Here is a 24,377-nt window from a genome sequence, read left to right as displayed (position 1 = left end):
AAAACAGAAAATAAGCAAATAAACAAGGGAATTTTTGAGTGTGAGAAGGAGACATAGAATGACACAATAGAGAAGGTGGCTTATGAACAGATGTCACAGGTGATGAAATAGAGACTGATGGGCACGTGGAGGTGGGTGGGGTAAGGTGGGCAGGAAGCCCAGTGGCCGTGGCTTCCAGGCCCACAACCTGGAGGAATTCTTTCACTGTTTGCTCTTGAGTGCCTCTGTCTTTCCCCTAAGTCTGTTTTGCAGATGGGAAAACTGAGACTACTTGGGGGAAGGGATCCTGGCTTATGCTTTTTTGGCTTCTCCCCATTGAGTCTGGGAATTTGGGAGTAAAATAAACTTTCTTCTTCTCACGGAGCCAGCATGAGGCTTTGGGAAGGTTTTTAGACGGTACTTCCTGCCTGGGAGGGCCGTGACCAGACCTGAGCCTCGTGCTGGCCAAACCTCAAGGTAGTGGTTGTATTCTTGAAGTGGAGAGTCCCCAGCCTGGATAGGGGTGCCCCTCCCAACCCCCACCTCACTCTGGGGCAAGGCGCTGAGGGCTCTGGGAACATGAGACCAGGCCTTCTCTCCTGCCCAGATGGGCTGGTGGCAGTGAAAGGGTGCAGTGCCTGCTCTGAATGGATCTGGAGACTAGCTTTGAATCAGGGGGCCGGGGGCAGAGGGCCTGGATTCAGAGTCAAAGGCAGAGCCAGGACTACATCCAGCTCTGCCACCTGGCTCTGACTATAGACCTTCCATGGGCTCTGGGCTCCTGCTTCCACCTCACCCCCACAATTCTCACCGCCTACTGTCTTGTCTTCCTGGAGCCACAGAGACCCCATTGGAACCGAAATCTGATTGTATTCCCTGCTCAGAACTCCCATGGCTCCCACCACAGTGGAGATAGCCCAGTCCTGAGAGGACACCTAGTGATGGCTCCTTGCCAGGCTGGACTGGGCACTGTACGCACCATGCCATCCACCCTCCCACAGCCTTTGTGGGGGCTGTGCCATCCCCATCTCTGATTGGTGAGACCCCAAAGCATATGCTGAATGAATGAATGATTACCAGTGCAGCGACCCCCCTGCCCACTGCCCTGGGGTCTGGTGAGGTGCAGAGGACGGGCGGGTGCAGGGCTCTGGGGCCATCGCTCCTTCAGGGCCGTCTCCGCTCGTCCCAGCAGCAGTGCTGGCTCTGTCCCTCACATAGGGGTCCAGTTGTCACTTACAACCACAGGCCCTGCTGGCACTCACCAGGCCATGGGACATTCCAGCACTGGCCTCAGAAGGCGGGAAGGGAGGAGACAGATGTGGTTTTTACCAGTAAAGGGTGGATAGGGCTCTAGAGACAGAGGCCCTGGAAATGAGAGGCTGACCAGAGGCCGTCTGTCTCGGGGCTGCCCCAGCACCTGATGTGGACACGGCCTTGGTCTCCGCTAGCCAGCCAGGCCTGCACGGTGGACATCTGTCCAGCTGCCTCCCCTCCTTTGTCATGTGAAAGGCACCCGGGATATGACATGGGGATGGGGCTGCCATCTGCTCTGGGAGCGCACTCTGCTGAGGGCCACGTGTCCTGCAGGCAAGGAGAAAACAGAAGGCGGCTCCCAAGGCTGGTCACGAGGAGTGCAGACCCAACAGGCTGGGCTGAGCTCTGGCTCCTTCTCACTCCCCAGAGCCTGTTTTGGGCATGTCACCATCTGTGTCCATCCCTCCTGTAGGTTCTGGGCTTGGCCAGCTTAGATGTCCTCTCATGTCCCTGCCCCAGGGCCCGGCTGCTGGTCTGCAGCTCACTCCTTCACAGCGAGTCCCCCGGGAGCAGGACTTGAACTCAGATCTGCCTTTTTCCAGAGTCTGCGCCCACCAGGTCATCCTGCTCAAATGATTGGTGGCCAGAGCATTGGGGACAGTCCCCAGGTTGTGCTGGTCAGTGGCTGAGAGGGAGACAGCTCCTGGGTGGTTCCCTCTGGTGTTCACTTTCTGGGGCATGGACCCCTGACACTCCAGTCAGAGGAGGCCCAGGAAGGGGTGCTGGAGGAGCTCTTCGGGTAGGGGGATGAAGGGTCCAGCCATCCTCTGTGCCACAGACGTGGATATCAAGGAGGGAAGAGACAGCCACAGTCCCTTCCTGTAGTAACCCTTCTGCCCTGGCCTCTCCGCTGGTTCAAGAAGCCTCTCAGTCAGGACCACCCACTCCTTTCCCAAAAATGCCTTCCCACAGCCTGGACCTGAGGCCGAGTGACAGCAAGCGCACAGTGTGACCTCAAATGATCCTTTTTCTTGTTTTTGTGGAAAACTTCATGTCGGTCTTTTGTGTCTCAGCACCTCTTTGAGTGGTTTTGGGGACTGGGGTGCAGGAGGCTGTCGGGGAGCAGAACCCACAGGCACATGTGGGGGGTCTGATGACCGGGCAGACGGGTCACCTGGACCCCTGCTCATGGCCATCAGACCTGACAAAGGAGGACCAATGCACGCTGGGCCCCTCAGGGCACTGGGAACAGACAGGAAATCCTGGCCTGCCCAGTCCTACAAAGCTGCTTTCATTTCTCTCTCCACACCCGCCCTGCTCACCCAAAGGGAATCCGCAGTTACGCTGTTTGTAATTAAAAAGTAATTTAATTATCCACTGAAAATGAGATTCCAGGATTAATACTGAAATGAATTCTAGCTGTGCTATACAAGGTCTTTTTTCCCTGTTCGTTAGGAAATTGGGAGGGTCAAGGGAGAGAGAGGGCTCGAGAGAACACGTGGAGAGAACACGTGGAGGCTCCTTCCTCGGCAGCTGTCACAGCCCCTGAGAGCTCTGTGATGGAGGACGCAGCTCAGGACACCCCAAGGACCCCAGACCCAGAGCATCGGAGGGTCTGGGTAAGACAGGGGAAGATCAGAATTACAATGAGGTAAAGAGGCAGACTGCAGGGGTTGGAATTCTAACTCTGTCACATAGTAGCTGTGTGCCCTTGGGCAAGTCCCTTATCCCCTCTGAGCCTCACTTCCTCACACGTGGATAACAATGGTGCCTCTTTTGTAGGGTTGTTGGGAGGATACAATAACCCTCTTTAGGTATTGGCTCACATCACTTCTGAGTGCAGCTGTCCCCCACCCCATTAAAATCCCAACCCAGCTCCTTGCCACTTTCTGTCCCAGTTACCCCTTCAGTTCTCTTCACAGAATTTGTCCCCATGGAGCAAACCATAGATCTTACTTCTCACTCTTGCTGGTTGTATGGCTTCCACTGTGGAACTGAAAAGTCTTAAAAGTCTAGTAAGTTTTGTCTGGTTTGCTCATTGCTTTATTCCTAGAACCCATTATAGTTGCTGGCACATAGTAGGTGCTCAGTAATTCATTGCTTGGGTCAAATAATAAATGAGTGGGTGAATGAGTGAATGTATAAGATATTACAAAGCAGTGAGTGCACATAACACTCTCCACACAGGTGTCAGCCAAAGCTGATTGTTGCCAGTCTCTATTCCTTGTCTTCCAGTCATTTGTTCAGCAGTTATCTATGGAGTCCAACTAAGCGCCAAGTGCTGTTTCTAGGTACTGTGAGAGTATAACAGTGGAGAAAAAAGGCATAAATTCCTGCCCTTGTGGAGTTTATATCTCAGTGAGAGGAGACAGACACCGGACGAGTCAATGGTTAAATATAAATACAATGTGAGATTGGGATAAGCCTTAGGAAGAAAAACTACGTCAGGGGAAGGAGGCAAAGAGTAAGAGGAATGCTATAGCCGCGAGAGGTTTCAGGGGTCTCTCTACGCCAGGTGTGAACAGAGACCTGGAGGGGCGAGGAAGGAGGCAGGTGGATGGGGCGGGGGATGGGGTCCAGGCAGTGGGAACAGAAGGGCAAAGGAAGGTGGGCACAGCCTGGAGAGGTTCAGGAACTGCAAGGGGACCCGTGTGGCGGATGCAAAGCAGGTACAGCAAGAGTGGGAAGAGGCAGGTCAGCTCCTGAGGCGCCGTGTGAGCCACTGTCAGGGATTTGCCACTTACTCTGAGTGAGATGGAAGCCTCTGAAGGGTTCCCAGCACAGGAGGGACCCCAGCATAGAAGGACACGATCTGAGAGAGGTTGGAAAAGCCTCCCTCGGGCTACGTGGGGAGACAGCCTGTGGGGCGAGGGGGTGGCAGGGAGCCCGTGAGGAGGCCACTGCAGTGGTCCATGGAGGTTGGGGCTGGACCAGGGCAGAGGCCCTGGAGGTGGGAGAGGTGGTTGGAAGACAGTGTCCAAAGCAGGAAGGAAGGAGCTGGAACAAAGAAACAAAATGGTGTGCTTTCTGCCTTTTGTTTTTTTGTTTCCTTTTGCTTCTCTCCTCACAAGCCTCTTACTAGGGAAACAGGCTCTCCCAGAATCCCCAGAACACGCCCCTTAAATCTCATTGGTCAGAAGGGAGGCACCGCCCGCCAATCACAGGTAAGGAGTGAGATCCCATGATTGGCTTAGCCCCCCCCCAACCTGATTCACTTTTGGGCTGGGCACATGGCCGCGGCGTGATGCTGTGTGCCGGGGGGGGGGGGTGGGCGAAGGTTGTGGGGACAGGACCACCCCGTGTGGGCCTTATCATCACCAGCATGAGGTCCAGGGCAGGTGAGTCACTGTGCCTGGGCTTGCTGGTCCTTAAAATGGGTTTAGTGCCCCAGGTTGTGGCTGGGAACACGAAGCGGCAATATAAGCAGGGAGCTCAGCACAGTGCGGGGCACAGAGTTCGCAGTCAGCAAGAAGGTCGCTGTGGCTGCAGCAGGGAGCCAGGGGGAGGGAGCCTGGAAGAGGTAAGCCTAGAGCGTTAATGGGCCCTGAATCCTATAAGGCCTCTAATCATTTGCAGTCAAGTTTGTTCGACTCACGGTGACCCCAGGTGTGTCAGAATAGAGCTGTGCTCCGGTGGGGTTTTCAATGGCTGTGGCTTTTCAGAAGCAGATTGCCAGGCCTCTCTCCTCAGGTTCCTCTGGGTGGATTCCAACCTTTGGTTAGTAGTCGATCACTTAATTGCTTAACACCCAGGGACTCCTCTAAGGTCTGGAGGCATTTTTAAATAACAGAGAATGAATTGCCACTACTATTAATTACTTATAATAAAGGTTGGAAAGCTGTTAGTTGCCACCAGCTTAATTCCAATGCATGGTGACCCCACGTGTGCAGAGTAGAACAGCTCTGTAGAGGTTTCAAGGCTGTGACCTTTTGGAAGCAGATGGCCAGGCCTGTCTTCTGGGGTGCCTCTGGGTGGGTTTGCCCTGCCAACCTTTCGGATAGTAGTTGGGTGCTTAACCGTTTGTGCTACTCGGTGACTCCTGGTGAAAAGTAACAACACCAACTTTTGGGGACAGAGATGGTGGCAGAGGGAGGGACCAGAACCTGCGGGCCTGACTACTCCCTGGGGTCCCCTTCTTCATGTGCCCCATGTGCGGCCTCCCCATCTCCTGTGGAACCCTCCGGAATGCTCCACCTCTGCTCTGGGAGGATAAACTTCAGGAACGGAGGTTCAAGGAGGTCTTGCAGGATCTCATGCAGTTGAAGGCCCCAACTGATCGACCAGTGGGCTAATCGATACCATGTTGGATGAAGCTTTCTAGCAGGGGATCAGTTCCCAGAACTGGGCTCTTGAGGACAAGCGTCGTGATTGGCAGGGTTGCCTGTGACCTGGCTTCCTGGATGCCCTGGGTCACCGGTGGATGCAGGCCCACTAGATCAATGGATATCTTTCATAGGAAATGGGTCCCAGGAGCTGAGGGCAAACAGCACACGCTCAGGGCAATTCCTTACCTGGTGAGCACCACCTGCAGTGCCACTTGTTGAAGGGTGGGGTTGGTCCTGACCTACCAGCTGTTGAATAATTTGGAACACCACCCCTCCCACTGTGTGCTGGATCTGACCCTGGGGACACCCAGTTGTGGCCCTACGTGGGCACTTGATAATGTCTGAATTGGCCATAGAAGCCAAACCTGGGTGAGGCCTGGCCCAGTATGTTATGTGCTTTGCAGCTGCTGACGGCCTTTTCCAGGCCCCCAGGCATTTTCTCTTACTTATCTTCCTCCCTTTCTCACCCTCCCCCTTCCTTTTGCTCCTTCTCTGATCAGAAACGTGTTGCCTTCATGGAAAACTGACACTTGAGCCCCTGAAGTCTGGGGATTGTGGAGTCTGTGCAGACATGTGACTGGGGCAGAGAGATTACCACCACCTGTTGGATCTCGGGTTGCTGGGCGGTTTCTCCAGTTCCTAGCCTTGGGGGAAAAGGTGTGGGGATGCTGCCTGCAGACGCTTCACCTGGCACATGCCATACAGAGGCAGCACTAGTTCAACCCTGGCTGGGCCTGTGCCTGGTGCTGGGGACACAGGGAGGAAACAGACCCCAACCCTACCCTCAGGGACATCCCAGGCTGGCAACTGTGAGCATAAATTAGCCTCTGGACTGCACCCGGCTCCACATGTTCAGGTGAGCAAGAAATCCATCTCACCTTTCTTCCTCCACTTCATTTAATTTCTCAGTTCACTGGAGGTGAGGGCGTTTTATAGTTCTGTGTTTTACATTTAGATCTGTGGCCCATTTCGAGGTAATTTTTGTACAGGTGTGAGGTTTGGGTTGAGGTTCTTTTCTTTTTTTTTGTACATATAGATGACCAGTTGTTCTAACACCATTTGTTAGATATGCTATCTATTCTCCATTGATTTACTTTTATACTTTTGTCAAAAGTCAGTTGGTCATATTTGTGTGGGTCTATTTCTGGATTCTGTATTCCCTTTCACTGATCTAAGTGTCTATTCATTCAGCAATACCACACTAACTTGATTACTATATCTTTATAGTTAATAGTAAAATGGGATAGTGATTCTTCCTACTTTAGTCTTTTTCAAAATTGTTTTAGCTATTCTGGTTCTTTTGACTTTGACTATATGGTTTAGAATTGACTTGTCTCTAGCTCTAAAAAAAAAAACCCTGCTGACATTTTGATTGATATTGCATTAAATTCTCAATTTGGGGTGTAATGGCATCTTTACCATGTTGAGTCTTCCAATCCATGAACATGGTATATCATTCCATTTAGTAGGTCTTCTATGATTTCTTTCAAGGAGCCCTGGTGGCACAGTGGTTAAGTGCTCAACTGCTGACCAAAAGGTCTACGGTTCAAACCCACAAGCTGCTCTGTGGGAGAAGATGTGGCAGTCTACTTCTGTAAAGACTGTAGCCTTGGAAACCCTATGGGGCAGTTCTACTCTTCCTGTAGGGTCACTATGAGTCAGAAGTGACTCGATGGCAGTGGATTTATGATGACTTTAATCAGTTTTTTGTAATTCTCAGCATACTCATCCTATGCATGTTTGTTAGATTTATACTTAAGTATCTCATTTTTGAGGCGGTTTTGTTTACTAATTGTACATTGCTAATGGAGCCTTGGTAGTATGGTGGTTAAGAGCTTGGCTGCTAACCAAAAGGTTGGCAGTTGGAATCCATCAGCTGTTCCATGGAAACCCTGTGGGGCAGTTCCACCCTGTCCTATAGGGTTGCTATGGTTTTGGTATTGTATGGAAACATGATTGATTGTTGTGCAGTGACCTCGTTAATAGCATTAATAAATTCTAGAAGGTTTCTTTTTTTTTGTAGATTTCTTGGATTTTCTACATAGATGATCATGTCAAATGGGAGTAGGGACAGTTTTATTTCTACTTTTCCTGTCTCTATGCCATTGTTTCTTTTTTGCCTTCACATGGTGCTTTTTAAAAAATTATATTTTTGCCAATTGAAAAAACAACAGAGCAAAAAAAAAAAAAAAAAAACCCCATAGCTTACTTTACACAGAAACTGGAAAAGTAAACCAGACATAAAAATTTTGCAGAGCTGAGGAGTGCCACCTCTTTAAAGGGGCCACATGCTCTCCTGCAGCCCCCACCCAGTCCATTCACCTATATAGGCCACTTGCCCGGTCCCTACAGGCATCCGAGTTTGCAAACCCTGCCTGGGAATTCAGGCTCTGGAGGATGGCAGAGAGTACCACCTCTCCCAGTTCAGGAGCTGTAAGGTGATTCCCACGTGCATAGAATAGCAGAGAGAACAGCTGGGATGGGAGGGGCATGGGACAGGCACAAGGAGTGTGTCCATGGCACCCCAAGATCCAGGCAGAGGGATGGCTGTTTCAACAAATGCCACTCTGAGTGATGGTGCCTGAGGACCACATTGGTCCCCACTGTCAGCGGATACCAAGTTAAGTCCTTAGAAAAGTGGGATGTCATCCCCAAATTGTCTGAGGTCAGGTTTCCACCATCCTTTCAGAATAGAGGCTCAAACATAAATAATGATAGCCAGCAGGTGCAGGCACCATTCTAAGTGCTTTTATGGAAAAATGTTTTTAATCCTCTCCACCATACTAAAAAAAGATTCAGTTATTATCCCATTTCATGGATGAGAAAACTGAGGTACAGAGCATTCAAGTAAAGGTGGCCAAGGTCACACTGCTGGGAGGAAGTGGATGCAAACCAGACATTCTGGACCCAGAGTTTAGACTTTAACCATGACACTCGAATGCTGTCAAGACTATGTTACGTTTTGGAAAATAACAAAAGTTGCATTTCTTTCATACTTGAGTTGTAAGCTGAGATGTGGTCTTGCCTCCTCTCTAGATGTGACCTGTCCACACCAGCTGCTTTCCTGGCTTCTCTGGGCAGGGGCTGCCCTGCTGGATAAGCTCTGTATGGGCAGGGACGGGGCCGTAGCCAAGCTCTGCTCTGGCCTCCACCGTCCTCCGAGATGGGGTTCAGTGCCAAGCCAGGCCTGGTGGGCCACTCCCAGGGCCCCCCCCCCCCCCGGGTCACTCAAGCCATCCGTTTCTGCTGATGAACGCTTAGCTGGCAGGATGGACCAGGGCCACGGCCGCTTCTGAGGGTTGCAGGCCAATCACTGGAGCTGGGGAAGGAAGCCTTAAGGGCTCTGCCTACAACCACCAAGTCCAAACCCCAGCACAGAGCCCCTCAGCTCAGTGTGCTCTTCAGATGAGAGTGCCTATTAACGTCCTTCACAGTTCAGAAGTGAAATTCATAAAATAATATAACCTAGGAAGAAGGACCCGGCAGTCTACTTCTGAAAAGCATTAGCCAGTGAAAGCCTTATGAATAGCAGCGGAACATTGTCTAATATAGTGCTGGAAGATGAGCTCCCCAGGTTGGAAGGCACTCAAAAGATGACTGGGGAAGAGCTGCCTCCTCAAAGTAGAGTCGACCTTAATGACGTGGGTGGAGTAAAGCTCTCGGGACCTTCGTTTGCTGATACGGCACAACTCAAAATGAGAAGAAACAGCTACAAACATCCATTAATAATCGGAACTTGGAATGTACGAAGTATGAATCTAGGAAAATAGGAAACCATCAAAAATGAAATGGAACACATAAAGATTGATATCCTAGGCATTAGTGAGCTGAAATGGACCGGTATTGGCCATTTTGAAACAGACAATCATATAGTCTACTATGCTGGGAATGACACCTCGAAGAGGAATGGTGTTGCATTCATTGTCAAAAAGAACGTTTCAAGATCTATTCTGAAGTACAACGCTGTCAGTGACAGGATAATATCCATACGCCTACAAGGAAAACCAGTCAATACGACTATTATTCAAATTTATGCACCAACTACTAGGGGCAAAGATTGAAGAAATAGAAGATTTTTATTAGCTGCTGCAGTCTGAAATTGATTGAACATGCAGTCAAGATGCATTGATAATTACTGGCGATTGGAATGCAAAAGTTGGAAACAAAGAAGGATCAGTAGTTGGAAACTATGGCCTTGGTGCTAGAAACAATGCCGGAGATTGAATGATAGAATTTTGCAAGACCAACGACTTCTTCACTGCAAATACCTTCTTTCACCAACATAAACGGCGACTATACACATGGACCTCGCCAGATGGAATGCACAGAAATCAAATTGACTACGTCTGTGGAAAGAGATGATGGAAAAGCTTAATATCATCAGTCAGAACAAGGCCAGGGGCCAACTGTGGAACAGACTATCAATTGCTCATATGCAAGTTCAAGCTGAAACTGAAGAAAATCAGAGCAAGTCCACCAGAGCCAAAATATGACCTTGAGTATATCCCACCTGAATTTAGAGACCATCTGAAGAATAGATTTGACGTATTGAACACTAGCGACCACAGACCAGGTGAGTTGTGGAATGACATCAAGGACATCATCTATGAAAAAAGCAAGAGGTCACTGAAAAGACAGGAAAGACAGAAAAGACCAAGATGGATATCAGAGGAGACTCTGAAACCTGCTCTTCAGCATCGAGCAGCTAAAGCAAAAGGAAGAATTGATGAAGTAAAAGAACTGAACAGAAGATTTCAAAGGGCCTCTCAAGAAGACAAAGTAGAGTATTATAATGACATGTGCAAAGAGCTGGAGATGGAAAACCAAAAGGGAAGAACACGCTCGGCGTTTCTCAAGCTGAAAGAACTGAAGAAAAAATTCAAGCCTCGAGTTACAATAGTGAAGGATTCCATGGGGGAAAATATTAAACAACGCAGGAAGCATCAAAAGAAGATGGAAGGAATACACAGAGTCATTATACCAAAAAGAATTAGTCGATATTCAACCATTTCAAGAGGTGGTGTATGATCAGGAACCAATGGTACTGAAGGAAGAAGTCCAAGCTGCTCTGAAGGCATTGGCGAAAAACAAGTCTCCAGGAATTGACGGAGTATCTATCAATTGAGATGTTTCAACAAACAGATGCAGCGCTGGAGGTGCTCACTCATCTATGCCAAGAAATATAGAAGACAGCTTCCTGGCCAACTGACTGGAAGAGATCCATATTTATGCCTATTCCCAAGAAAGGTGATCCAACCAAATGTGGAAATTATAGAACAATATCATTAATATCACACGCAAGCAAAATTTTGCTGAAGATCATTCAAAAACGGCTGCAGCAGTATATTGACAAAAAGGAACTGCCAGAATTTCAGGCCGGTTTCAGAAGAGGAGGTGGAACCAGGGATATCATTGCTGATGTCAGACGGATCCTGGCTAAAAGCAGAGACTACCAGAAGGATGTTCACCTGTGTTTTATTGATTATGCAAAGGCATTCGACTGTGGATCATAACAAACTATGGAAAACACTGCGAAGAATGGGAATTCCAGAACACTTAATTGTGCTCATGAGGAACCTTTACGTAGATCAAGAAGTAGTTGTTCAGACAGAACAAGGGGACACTGATTGGTTTAAAGTCAGGAAAGTTGTGCGTCAGGGTTGTATTCTTTCACCATACCTATTTAATCTGTATGCTGAACAAATACGAGAAGCTGGACTATATGAAGAAGAACGGGGCATCAGGATTGGAGGAAGACTCATTAACAACCTGCGTTATGCAGATGACACAACCTTGCTTGCTGAAAGTGAAGAGGACCTGAAGCACTTACTAATGAAGATCGAAGACCAAAGCCTTCAGTATGGATTCCACCTCAACATAAAGAAAACAAAAATGCTCACAACTGGACCAGTGAGCAGCATCATAATAAACGGAGAAAAGATTGAAGTTGTCAAGGATTTCATTTTACTTGGATCCACAATCAATAGCCATGGAAGCAGCAGTCAAGAAATCAAAAGACGCATTGCATTGGGTAAATCTGCTGCAAAGGACCTCTTCAAAGCGTTGAAGAGCAAAGATGTCACCCCGAAGACTAAGGTGCGCCTGACCCAAGGCATGGTATTTTCAGTCACATCATATGCATGTGAAAGCTGGACAATAAATAAGGAAGATGAAGAAGAGTTGACGCCTTTGAATTGTGGTGTTGGTGAAGAATATTGAATATACCACGGACTGCCAAAAGAACGAACAAATCTGTCTTGGAAAAAGTGCGGCCAGAATGCTCCTTAGAGGCTAGGATGGTGAAGACTGCGTCTTACATACTTTGGACATGTTGTCAGGAGGGATCAGTCCCTGGAGAATGACATCATGCTTGGCAGAGTACAGGGTCAGCGGAAAAGAGGAAGACCCTCAACGAGGTGGATTGACACAGCGGCAACAATGGACTCAAGCATAACAACGATTGTAAGGATGGCGCAGGACCGGGCAGTGTTTCGTTCTGTTGTGCATAGGGTGTCTATGTGTCGGAACCAACTCGACGACACCTAACAACAACAACAGCTGCACACACCATTTCATAAAATTCAATAAAGTGCTATCCAGATGATATAAAGGTGAAATAACAGTAACTAATAAAATGTGTTATTATACAATAAAATATCTTTCCATATGCAAATCTTTGAGGGTGATTACCCTAGAATGAAGCAGGTGGGGCTTCTCACTAAGCACAAGAAGACCATGAATGAGAAGTATACGGACCCACGTGCCATATTGGTGACTTGAATACCACCAGCAGCATGTGGTTGGTTTTCTAGAATGGTGGACAGTCTTCCCTAAAAAAATTCAATGTGTCTTAAAATTCTACAAAGAAGATAAAACAAGAAGCCATTGTAGTTGACAGTATCACTCTTGGAGCCTCAATTTCTCTATCCTCAAAATGGGAATGACAGTAGCCTCAACTTTGTGGAGTGGCTGCAAGGACAAAATGAGAAGATTCATGCGAAGTGCCCGGCACATAAATGTTCAGTACCGATTAGCCAGTGTTATGGTTAGGATTGTGATTTCATAAAACAGCGATAGCATAGTATAGTGGTTTAGAGGGTGGTCTGTGGATCCTGGCTGCCTGGGTTCAAATCCCCACTTCACGAGTTCATTGCTTTGTGACCTCGGGCATGTGACTAATGTCTCTGGCACTCAGCTACCTCATTAGTGAACTGGACGATGGTAATTGTGTGGACCTCCTGGGGCTGTGAAGGGTAAAGCGAGCTAACTTAGGCACTTAGGACCTCGCTGGCTCAGAGCAAACACCCAACAAACAAGAGCTGTGTAGATGCTGTCTCCTTGTTCCTTAGTCTTCCTCATCTAACCCAGCTCCTGTGGACTTCAGGTGCCGCTTCAGTTCTGCCTTCTCCCTGGCCACCACGGGCTCTTGGGCTTCCTTATAACATGCTTCTGAGCAGGGCCCTTGTGCTCCCCAGTGCAGCATGTTGGTGTGTGTCTCTGAAACCGATGATGAAGATGATAGTGATGATGGTAACAGTGGCTGAGCCCTTAATACGTGCAGGAGCTATGTTTCACCCTACGCACCACTTCTGTAACTGACAAAGGGCAGATGTGGACTCTGCTGTCATTCCTGTACCCACCAGGCCTCCTGGCAGGAGGGGCAGGACCAGGACACACGCTTGTTTCTAAGTGCCTGCTGTCTGCCTGGCAGTTTTTTTATGTGTAGACTCCCTTAACCCTGCAGAATTGATGTTACCATTATCCCCATTTCACAGATAGGAAACTGAGGCTTGGAGGGTGAGGTGACCTGTCAGAGGTCAACACAGCCAGTGAGTGGCAGAGGGTGGTCACGCATTCGGGTGTGTTTGGTGCCCAATGCCAGGCCATGCCCATATCTCTAGCCAGTGTTTCCTTCTGATGAGAGTGGGAAGAAGATTCTGTGGGGCTGGGCTTGGCCTTGGCTGGGCTGTTGGCACAGAGAAAGTCGTGTGAGTGAAACAGGTTAGAAGCGGGGCAGAAGGAGGAGTGGGACTGTGGCCAAGTGGGCACCCTAGGTGGTGGAGATGGGCTGAGAATCAGGATTCAGGTAGGCCGTGGTGGCTTCAGTACACACGGAAGCAAATGTCCTTCCTGCTGGCTGGGTGGGACCCTCAGCAAGGCTGCCTGGGGACCTGGAGACTGAGCTGGTGCCCCTGGGTGCAGGGCGGAGCCGGGCACAGCCCATGGTCCTTCCTTCCGTTGAGCCCTGCACCGTCTTGGCCAGTGTTAACAGACTCTCAGGGCAGGGCAAAGGCAAAGGTGAGGGCTCATGAGCCATGGGTTTCAGCAGGAAGCTGCTCTCTCTGGTGCATTTCGTCCTAACGGACGGGGAAATAAAATGGGAGAGCAGGACTGCGCGGGCACAGGGCCATCCTCAGGCGCCTCCCTCGTTCCTTCTGTCTGTTTCTTCTGGGACCAGAGCTAGACTTCCCAGGTGCACGGGGCCAGAGGGTCTCTGGCTAAAGTCCCAAGTTCCAGCTCACAGCCTGGCTTCCCAAGGTCTCTTGCAATGCTGGGAATCCCCCATTTGATCAAGCCTTTGAGGCATTGTTTCCACACACAGTTAGAGATGGTGATTGGCAGGGAAATGTGATCCCCTTGGCAGTTCAGGCCCAAACTGTTAGACTCCCTGGTCCTTATGCTGCGTGCACGCTCAGTGCGGCCGTGCCATCTGCACGCCTCTGCTGCCAAGGGAGCCACAGCCCTCTAACCTGGGCCACTGCCGATGCCTCCTCACCGGCCTATCCCCAGAGCCATGAGCAACACTTTTCAGCATGTAAATCAGGTCTTGTCACCTCTCTGCTCACACCCTCCGTGGCTCCTCACCAGCCGCAGAATAAATGCCAGAGCCCTCATCTTGGCTACAGGCCTGGGCCGCATGTCTCCTATTTGTGCCCCAGATTCCCCACTCCCATCTCCACTGCTGTGTGGCCCACAGACTGACAGGGTGGCCCACACCACAGGGCTCCCTTCCTCTGACTTTAGACTTGGTACCCCTACAGTGGGAACCCCAGCAGGAGGTCAGCAGGAGGGGGAGGCTGGTGTTGGGCTGTTGTTCACCTGGCTCCCTCCTCATGGGGTCACCTTGAGCTGGCTGTGCCCTGCCCTCCTTTCTATTGTCCACTACAAGAAGATCTTCCCTGCCCCAGGGCCTTTGCACTTGCTGCTTCCTCTGCCTAGAATGCTCCTTTCCTGGCTCTTCCCATGGCAGTTCCTCCCTCTTTCAGTAAATGATACAGCCAAGGGCTCAGCTGGGGAAGTCCGAGGGCGGGAAGTTGGGCAAGAGAAACAGAAGCTCCCCTTTGGCCATGTGGGCCAGGAGCAGAATGGACCTCGAGGGAGGTTGGAGCTGGTGGCTGGAGCTCAGAGCTTGGAGCTCTGAGGAGGGGTCTGAGCTGGGTTGAATAGTGTTCCCACAATTCATTTCTGCCCAGAACCTGTAACTGTGACCTTACTTGGAAATGGAGTCTTCGCAGAGGTAACCAAATTAAGATGAGGTCATACTGGGTGGCCCTAAATCCAGTGACTGGTGTCCTTATGAAGAGAGGGAGACTTGGAGACAGACACCCAGAGAGAAGAAGGACGTGTAAAGACAGGGACAGAAATTGGAATGATGCTGTTACAAGCCGTGGACTCTAGGGCCAACAGAAGCTGGAAGAGGCAAGGAAGGATCCTGCCCAGGAGCCTTCAGAGTGAGCCTGACCCTGCCGACACATTCAGTCCAGACTTCCGGCCTCCAGAGCTGTGAGAATAAATTTCTGTTGTTTTAAGCCACACACTTGTTACCATCCACTCAATTCCGCCTCATAGCGACTCTATAGGACAGAACAGAACAGCCCCATAGGGTTTCCAAGGCTGCAGTCTTCTTTTTTTTTTTTTATTAACTTTTATTGAGCTTCAAGTGAACGTTTACAAATCAAGTCAGTCTGTCACATATAAGTTAATATACATCTTACTCCTTACTCCCACTTGCTCTCCCCCTAATGAGTCGGCCCTTCCAGTCTCTCCTTTCGTGAAAACTTTGGCAGCCTCCAACTCTCTCTATCCTCCCATCCCCCCTCCAGACAGGAGATGCCAGCACAGTCTCAAGTGTCCACCTAATATTATTAGCTCACTCTTCATCAGCATCTCTCTCCCACCCACTGTCCAGTCCCTTTCATGCCTGATGAATTGTCTTCGGGGATGGTTCCCATCTTGTGCCAACAGAAGGTTTGGGGACCATGACCGCCGGGATTCCTCTAGTCACATCCAGACCATTAAGTATGGTCTTTTTATGAGAATTTGGGGTCTGCATCCCACTTATCTTCTGCTCCCTCAGGGGTTCTCTATTGTGCTCCCTTTCAGGGCAGTCATCGATTGTGGTCGGGCACCAACTAGTTCTTCTGTTCTCAGGATAATGTAGGTCTCTGGTTCATATGGCCCTCTCTGTCTCTTGGGCTCTTAGTTGTCGTGTGACCTTGGTGTTCTTCATTCTCCTTTGCTCCAGTTGGGTTGAGACCAGTTGATGAATCTTAGATGGCCGCTTGTTAGCTTTTAAGACCCCAGAAGCCACATTTCAAAGTGGGATGCAGAATGTTTTCATAATAGAATTATTTTGCCAATTGACTTAGAAGTCCCCTTAAACCATGGTTCCCAAACCCCCGCCCTTGCTCCGCTGACCTTTGAAGTATTCAGTTTATCCCGGAAGCTTCTTTGCTTTTGGTCCAGTCCAGTCCAGTTGAGCTGACCTTCCATGTATTGAGTGTTGTCCTTCCCTTCACCTAAAGCAGTTCTTTTCAGCTAATTAATCAGTAAAAAAACCCTCTCCCTCCCTCCCTCCCCCCCCTCGTAACCACAAAAGTATGTGTTCTTCTCAGTTTATACTATTTCTCAAGATCTTATAATAGTGGTCTTATACAATATTTGTCCTTTTGCCTCTGACTGATTTCACTCAGCATAATGCCTTCCAGGTTCCTCCATGTTATGAAATGTTTCAGAGATTCGTCACTGTTCTTTATCGATGCGTAGTATTCCATTGTGTGAATATACCACAATTTATTTACCCATTCATCCGTAGATGGACACCTTGGTTGCTTCCAGCTTTTTGCTATTGTAAACAGAGCTGCAATAAACATGGGTGTGCATATATCTGTTTGTGTGAAGGCTCTTGTTTCTCTAGGGTCTATTCCGAGGAGTGGGATTTCTGGGTTGTATGGTAGTTCTATTTCTGACTGTTTAAGATAACGCCAGATAGATTTCCAAAGTGGTTGTACCATTTTACATTCCCACCAGCAGTGTATAAGAGTTCCAATCTCTCTGCAGCCTCTCCAACATTTATTATTTTGTGTTTTTTGGATTAATGCCAGCCTTGTTGGAGTGAGATGGAATCTCATTGTAGTTTTAATCTACATTTCTCTAATGGCTAATGATCGAGAGCATTTTCTCATGTATCTGTTAGCTGCCTGAATATCTTCTTTAGTGAAGTGTGCGTTCATATCCTTTGCCCACTTCTTGATTGGGTTGTTTGTCTTTTTGTGGTTGAGTTTTGACAGAATCATGTAGATTTTAGAGATCAGGCGCTGGTCGGAGATGTCATAGCTAAAAATTCTTCCCCAATCTGTAGGTGGTCTTTTTACTCTTTTGGTGAAGTCTTTAGATGAGCATAGGTGTTTGATTTTTAGGCGCTCCCAGTTATCGGGTTTCTCTTCGTCATTTTTAGTAATGTTTTGTATTCTGTTTATGCCTTGTATTAGGGCTCCCAGGGTTGTCCCTATTTTTTCTTCCGTGATCTTTATCGTTTTAGTCTTTATGTTTAGGTCTTTGATCCACTTGGAGTTAGTTTTTGTGAATGGTGTGAGGTATGGGTCCTGTTTCATTTTTTTGCAAATGGATATCCAGTTATGCCAGGACCATTTGTTAAAAAGACTGTCTTTTCCCCAATTAACTGACACTGGGCCTTTGTCAAATATCAGGTGCTCATACATGGATGGATTTATATCTGGGTTCTCAATTCTGTTCCATTGGTCTATGTGCCTGTTGTTGTACCAGTACCAGGCTGTTTTGACTACTGTGGCTGTATAATAGGTTCTGAAATCAGGTAGAGTGAGGCCTCGCACTTTCTTCTTCTTTTTCAGTAATGCTTTGCTTATCCGAGGCTTCTTTCCCTCCCATATGAAATTGGTGATTTGTTTCTCTATCACCATAAAAAATGACATTGGAATTTGGATCCGAAGTGCATTGTATGTATAGATGGCTTTTGGTAGAATAGACATTTTTACAATATTAAGTCTTCCTATCCATGAGCAAGGTATGTTTTTCCACTTAAGTAAGTCCTTTTGAATTTCTCGTAGTAGAGCTTTGTAGTTTTCTTTGTATAGGTCTTTTATATCCTTGGTAAGATTTATTCCTAAGTATTTTATCTTCTTGGGGGCTACTGTGAATGGTATTGATTTGGTTATTTCCTCTTCGATGTTCTTTTTGTTGATGTAGAGGAATCCAAGTGATTTTTGTATGTTTATTTTGTAACCTGAGACTCTGCCAAACTCTTCTATTAGTTTCAGTAGTTTTCTGGAGGATTCCTTAGGGTTTTCTGTGTGTAAGATCATGTCATCTGCAAATAGAGATAATTTTACTTCCTCCTTGCCAATCCGGATGCCTTTTATTTCTTTTTCTAGCCTAATTGCCCTGGCTAGGACTTCTAGCACGATATTGAATAAGAGCGGTGATAAAGGGCATCCTTGTCTGGTTCCCGTTCTCAAGGGAAATGCTTTCAGGTTCTCTCCATTTAGAGTGATGTTGGCTGTTGGCTTTGCATAGATGCCCTTTATTATGTTGAGGAATTTTCCTTCAATTCCTATTTTGGTGAGAGTTTTTTTTATCGTAAATGGGTGTTGGACTTTGTCAAATGCCTTTTCTGCATCAATTGATAAGATTATGTGGTTTTTATCTTTTGTTTTATTTATGTGATGGATTACATTAATGGTTTTCCTGATATTAAACCAGCCTTGCATACCTGGTATAAATCCCACTTGATCAGGGTGAATTATTTTTTTGATGTGTTGTTGGATTCTATTGGCTAGAATTTTGTTGAGGATTTTTGCATCAATGTTCATGAGGGATATAGGTCTATAATTTTCTTTTTTTGTAATGTCTTTACCTGCTTTTGCTATCAGGGAGATGGTGGCTTCATAGAATGAGTTGGGTAGTATTCCGTCTTTTTCTATGCTTTGAAATACCTTTAGTAGTAGTGGTGTTAACTCTTCTCTGAAAGTTTGGTAGAACTCTGGAGTGAAGCCGTCTGGGCCAGGGCTTTTTTTTGTTGGGAGTTTTTTGATTACCGTTTCAATCTCTTTTTTTGTTATGGGTCTATTTAGTTGTTCTACTTCTGAATGTGTTAGTTTAGGTAGGTAGTGTTTTTCCAGGAATTCATCCATTTCTTCTAGGTTTGCAAATTTGTTAGAGTACAATTTTCATAATAATCTGATATGATTCTTTTAATTTCAGTTTGTTCTGTTGTGATGTGGTCCTTCTCGTTTCTTCTTCGGGTTATTTGTTTCCTTTCCTGTATTTCTTTAGTCAGTCTAGCCAATGGTTTATCAATTTTGTTAATTTTTTCAAAGAACCAGCTTTTGGCTTTGTGAATTCTTTCAATTGTTTTTCTGTTCTCTAATTCATTTAGTTCAGCTCTAATTTTTATTATTTGTTTTCTTCTGGTGTCTGATGGATTCTTTTGTTGCTCACTTTCTATTTGTTCAAGTTGTAGGGACAGTTCTCTGATTTTGGCTCTTTCTTCTTTTTGTATGTGTGCATTTATCGATATAAATTGGCCTCTGAGCACTGCTTTTGCTGTGTCCCAGAGGTTTTGATAGGAAGTATTTTCATTCTCGTTGCATTCTATGAATTTCCTTATTCCCTCCTTGATGTCTTCTATAACCCAGTCTTTTTTCAGGAGGGTGTTGTTCAGTTTCCAAGTATTTGATTTCTTTTCCCTAGTTTTTCTGTTATTGATTTCTAGTTTTATTGCCTTGTGGTCTGAGAAGATACTTTGTAATATTTCGATGTTTGGATTCTGCAAAGGTTTGTTTTATGACCTAATATGTGGTCTATTCTAGAGATGTTCCATGTGCGCTAGAAAAAAAAGTATACTTTGCAGCAGTTGGGTGGAGGGTTCTGTATAAGTCAATGAGATCAAGTTGGTTGATTGTTGTAATTAGGTCTTCCGTGTCTCTATTGAGCTTCTTACTGGATGTCCTGTCCTTCTCCGAAAGTGGTGTGTTGAAGTCTCCTACTATAATTGTGGAGGTGTCTATCTCACTTTTCAGTTCTGTTAAAATTTGATTTATGTATCTTGCAGCCCTGTCATTGGGTGCATAAATATTTAATATGGTTATGTCTTCCTGATCAATTGTCCCTTTTATCATGATTTAGTGTCCTTCTTTATCCTTTGTGGTGGATTTAAGTCTGAAGTCTATTTTGTCAGAAATTAATATTGCTACTCCTCTTGTTTTTTGCTTATTGTTTGCTTGATATATTTTTTTCCATCCTTTGAGTTTTAGTTTGTTTGTGTCTCTAAGTCTAAGGTGTGTCTCTTTTAGGCAGCATATAGACGGATTGTGTTTCTTTATCCAGTCCGTGACTCTCTGTCTCTTTATTGATGCATTTAGTCCATTTACATTCAGTGTAATTATAGATAAATAAGTTTTTAGTGTTGTCATTTTGATGCCTTTTATGTGTGTTGTTGACAATTTCATTTTTCCACATACTTTTTTGTGCCGAGATGTTTTTCTTGGTAAATTGTGAGATCCTCATTTTCATAGTGTTTGACTTTATGTTTGTTGAGTCGTTACGTTTTTCTTGGCTTTTATCTTGAGTTATGGAGTTGTTATACCTCTTTGTGGTTACCTTATTATTTACCCCTATTTTTCTAAGTAAAAACCTAACTTGTATTGTTCTATGTCGCCTTGTATCACTGTCCATATGGCAGTTCTATGCCTCCTGTATTTAGTCCCTCTTTTTGATTATTGTGATCTTTTACATATTGACTTCAGTGATTCCCTGTTATGAGCATTTTTTGTTTTAATTAATCTTAATTTGTTTTTGTGATTTCCCTATTTGAGTTGATATCAGGATGTTCTGTTTTGTGACCTTGTGTTGTGCTGGTGTCTGATGTTACTGGTTTTCTGACCAAACAATATCCTTTAGTATTTCTTGTAGCTTTGGTTTGGTTTTTGCAAATTCTCTAAACTTGTGTTTATCTGTAAATATCTTAATTTCGCCTTCATATTTCAGAGAGAGTTTTGCTGGATATATGATCCTTGGTTGGCAGTTTTTCTCTTTCAGTGCTCTGTATATGTCGTCCCATTCCCTTCTTGCCTGCATGGTTTCTGCTGAGTAGTCTGAACTCATTGATTCTCCCTTGAAGGAAACCTTTCTTTTCTCCCTGGCTGCTTTTAAAATTTTCTGTTTATCTTTGGTTTTGGCGAGTTTGATGATAATATGTCTTGGTGTTTTTCTTTTTGGATCAGTCTTAAATGGGGTTCGATGAGCATCTTGGATAGCTATCCTTTCGTCTTTCATGATGTCAGGGAAGTTTTCTGTCAGGAGATCTTCAGCTGTTTTCTCTGTGTTTTCTGTCCTCCCTCCCTGTTCTAGGACTCCAGTCACACGCAAGTTATCCTTCTTGATAGAGTCCCACATGATTCTTAGGGTTTCTTCATTTTTTTTTAATTCTTTTATCTGATTTTTTTTCAGCTATGTTGGTGTTGATTCCCTGGTCCTCCAGATGTCCCAGTCTGCATTCTAATTGCTCGAGTCTGCTCCTCTGACTTCCTATTGCGTTGTCTAATTCTATAATTTTATTGTTAGTATTTTGGATTTCTACATGCTGTCTCTCTATGGATTCTTGCAACTTATTAATTTTTCCACTCTGTTCTTGAATAATCTTTTTGAGTTCTTCTACTGTTTTATCAGTGTGTTCTTTGGCTTTTTCTGCAGTTTGCCTTATTTCGTTTCTGATGTCTTGAAGCATTCTGTAAATTAGTTTTTTATATTCTGTATCTGATAATTCCGGGATTGTATCTTCATTTGGGAAAGATTTTGATTCTTTTGTTTGGGGGGTTGTAGGAGCTGTCATGGTCTGCTTCTTTATGTGGTTTGATATGGACTGCTGTCTCCGAGCCATCACTGGGAAACTAGTTTTTCCAGGAAATCCGCTGACTGGGACGCTGGCTCCAGTATTTGTTCGTTTTCCGTCTCTAAATCTGTGTTTGTTGTTCAGGGTTCGTAGATTGTTATGTATGTGATCGATTCACTTGTTTTTCCGAGTCTTTGTTGCAAGAGGGATCCAAGGTAGCGTCTACCTAGTCTGCCATCTTGGCCCCGCCTCTCAGTCCAAGGCTGCGGTCTTTATGGAAACAGACCATCATAGCTTTTTCTTGCTGAGCAGCTGATAGGCTTGAGCCACTTACCTTTTGTTTAGCAGCCAAATGCTTAATCACTGTGCCATCAGGACTCTTTTAAGCAGGGCTTCGAATCGGTTCTTCCTGGTTCAGTCATGGCCAAGGAAGCCAAACTGGAACAGGCCTGAATTTTTAAAATTGGGTGAACTGAAACAATAACCAGAACGGGAAAAATTGTGGATGGAAGCCTTGCTAGAAACCTAATTTCCTTCTTAGAAAACAAGGGCAGCATACGTGTTGCATAGCAACAAAATCTCTTGCCTATAGGATTTTGAGCATAGTTGGAAACAGCTGTGCCCTGCTCAAAGATGGCAGCCAACCATGCCGCTTTGAATGTGTGTCACTCTACTCAGTCCTGGAAAGAATCCAATCTTATGCATCGGGCTCCTGAAAAGACTCACTATGCCTCTTCCAAGTCTCCAGTTCCAGGGCTTCGACTCACAAGTTTTCTCCTTCCAGTCGTTGTTCCGGTTCACCCAGATTGTAAAAATTCGGGTCTGTTTCGGTTTTGCCTGGTCAGCCATGACTGAACCAGTTCAAACTGGCTCAAAGCCCTGCTTTTTAAGCACCTAGTTTGTGGTAATTTGTTACGGCAGCCACAGGAAACTGACAGGGTCTGAGCTGGAGGCAGAGCTCTAGGGGAGGGGTGGGTGGGCAGATGTATGTCCTTCAGGGACACCCCACACCTTCTGGGGAGGGTGTGGGGGGCAGATGTGTCTCCTTGGGGACATCCTCCACAACCTCTCCGTCTACAGTGGGCTTCCCTGCTCCCCCCATTAATCTAAAAGCCATCACCCTGTTTATGTCCCCCATTCCACTTAAGTCATCATAAAATTATCTTACTTGGTCACTGATGCACAGTACTCAGGTTTTGTCTGTCACTTGACTGCCCTGTTAACCACTGAATCTAAGGGTCTAGCACAATCCCAGGCATATGGCAAACGTTGGGTTAATATTGACTGAACAAATGAAAGAATTAATGAATACGTTGTATGCATGAACACACACACACACACACATCCCTCTATAGTCTCCTTTCCTGATGGTGAGAATCTTGTCCAATGACACAACCCAATTCTCTGGAAGGAGCTTCCAGTGGAGCCCACGATGAAGCCATGGCTTACCCCTAGCGCCCCCACTGACAGCTGCCAAATTAGAACATGGTATTTATTTAAACTCTCCCCCCTCTGGACACAGAAGATCATAAAACTTCCCTGGATTTATGCTTTGTTCTTCCCATCTCAGTACTCCAAGGGTGTCTGGGTAAAATTTATGGGACAAATAACAGGATGAAACCTGAGTTACTTAAGCTTGGGGACATCAGCCATAGCTTTCCGAAGGGAAGGGAGCTTTCCCATGATGGCAACTGCCTGAGTTGATGACATCTCCTCATTTCCTTCCTGAAGCTCCTCCCCCAGCTTCTCTGCCCCCTGAAGGCTGACCCACCCTTCAAGGCCCATCCCAGTCTGCCTCTTCCAAGAAGTCTCCTCGGGTGTTCCTGACTCATAGGGCATGTCTTCTCTGAGCCCCTGAGGGGGCCCAGCCTGCCTCTCATTGAGGTCTAATTCCACATGGAATGTCCTCTCTCCTCACCGGGTCATGCTTGTGGACACGCCTCCTCACGGCTTCCGCAGGTGCTGCTCATGCGTTCCAGAAGCCAAGGTTCTGCTTGGGGTCAAGTCCAACTTTGAACCTTATGAGCAGTGTGACCTTGGGAAAAACACTAGACCCCTCTGCTCTTCTGTTTCCTCATCCGTAAAATGAAAATAGTAACAGGATCTCCTCGTGGGATTGTCCTGAGGATTCAATGAAGTCACCCACGTGAATGGCTAACACTGGGCCTGGCGCGCATACGTGCTCATTAAACCGTAAACCTTCACGTTACTCGACTACGCAGGCCCCTCCTACTGGGGTCCTTCCATCCAACATCCCAGGCTCTCTGGAACTCCAAAGGAGAGGTGCTATTATGGATTGAACTGTGTCTCCACAAAAGATATGCTGACGTCCCAACTCCTGGTACCTGTGAATGTGACCTTGTTTGGAAATAGGGTCTTTGCAGATGTAATGAAGTTCACATGCCATCATACTGGAGTAGTGGGTCCTAATCCAATCTGAGTGGTGTCCTTCTAAATGAGAAGAGACACAGAGACACGCAGAGGAAGCACGGCCACATGAGGATGCATCTACAAGCCAAAGAGTGCCTGAGGCCGCCAGAAGCTGGGAGAGACAGCAAAGGGTCTTCCCCTGGGGACTTCCAGGCCACACGCTGGTTTGGGCTTCCAGCCCCCAGAACCGTGAGACGATAAACTTCTCTTCCTCTAAGCCGCCCAGTTCTTGGTGGTCT

Source organism: Loxodonta africana, chromosome 24 (genome assembly GCF_030014295.1).
Source record: "Loxodonta africana isolate mLoxAfr1 chromosome 24, mLoxAfr1.hap2, whole genome shotgun sequence".
NCBI lineage: Eukaryota > Metazoa > Chordata > Mammalia > Proboscidea > Elephantidae > Loxodonta > Loxodonta africana.
Note: the sequence above shows the minus strand (reverse complement) of the source record.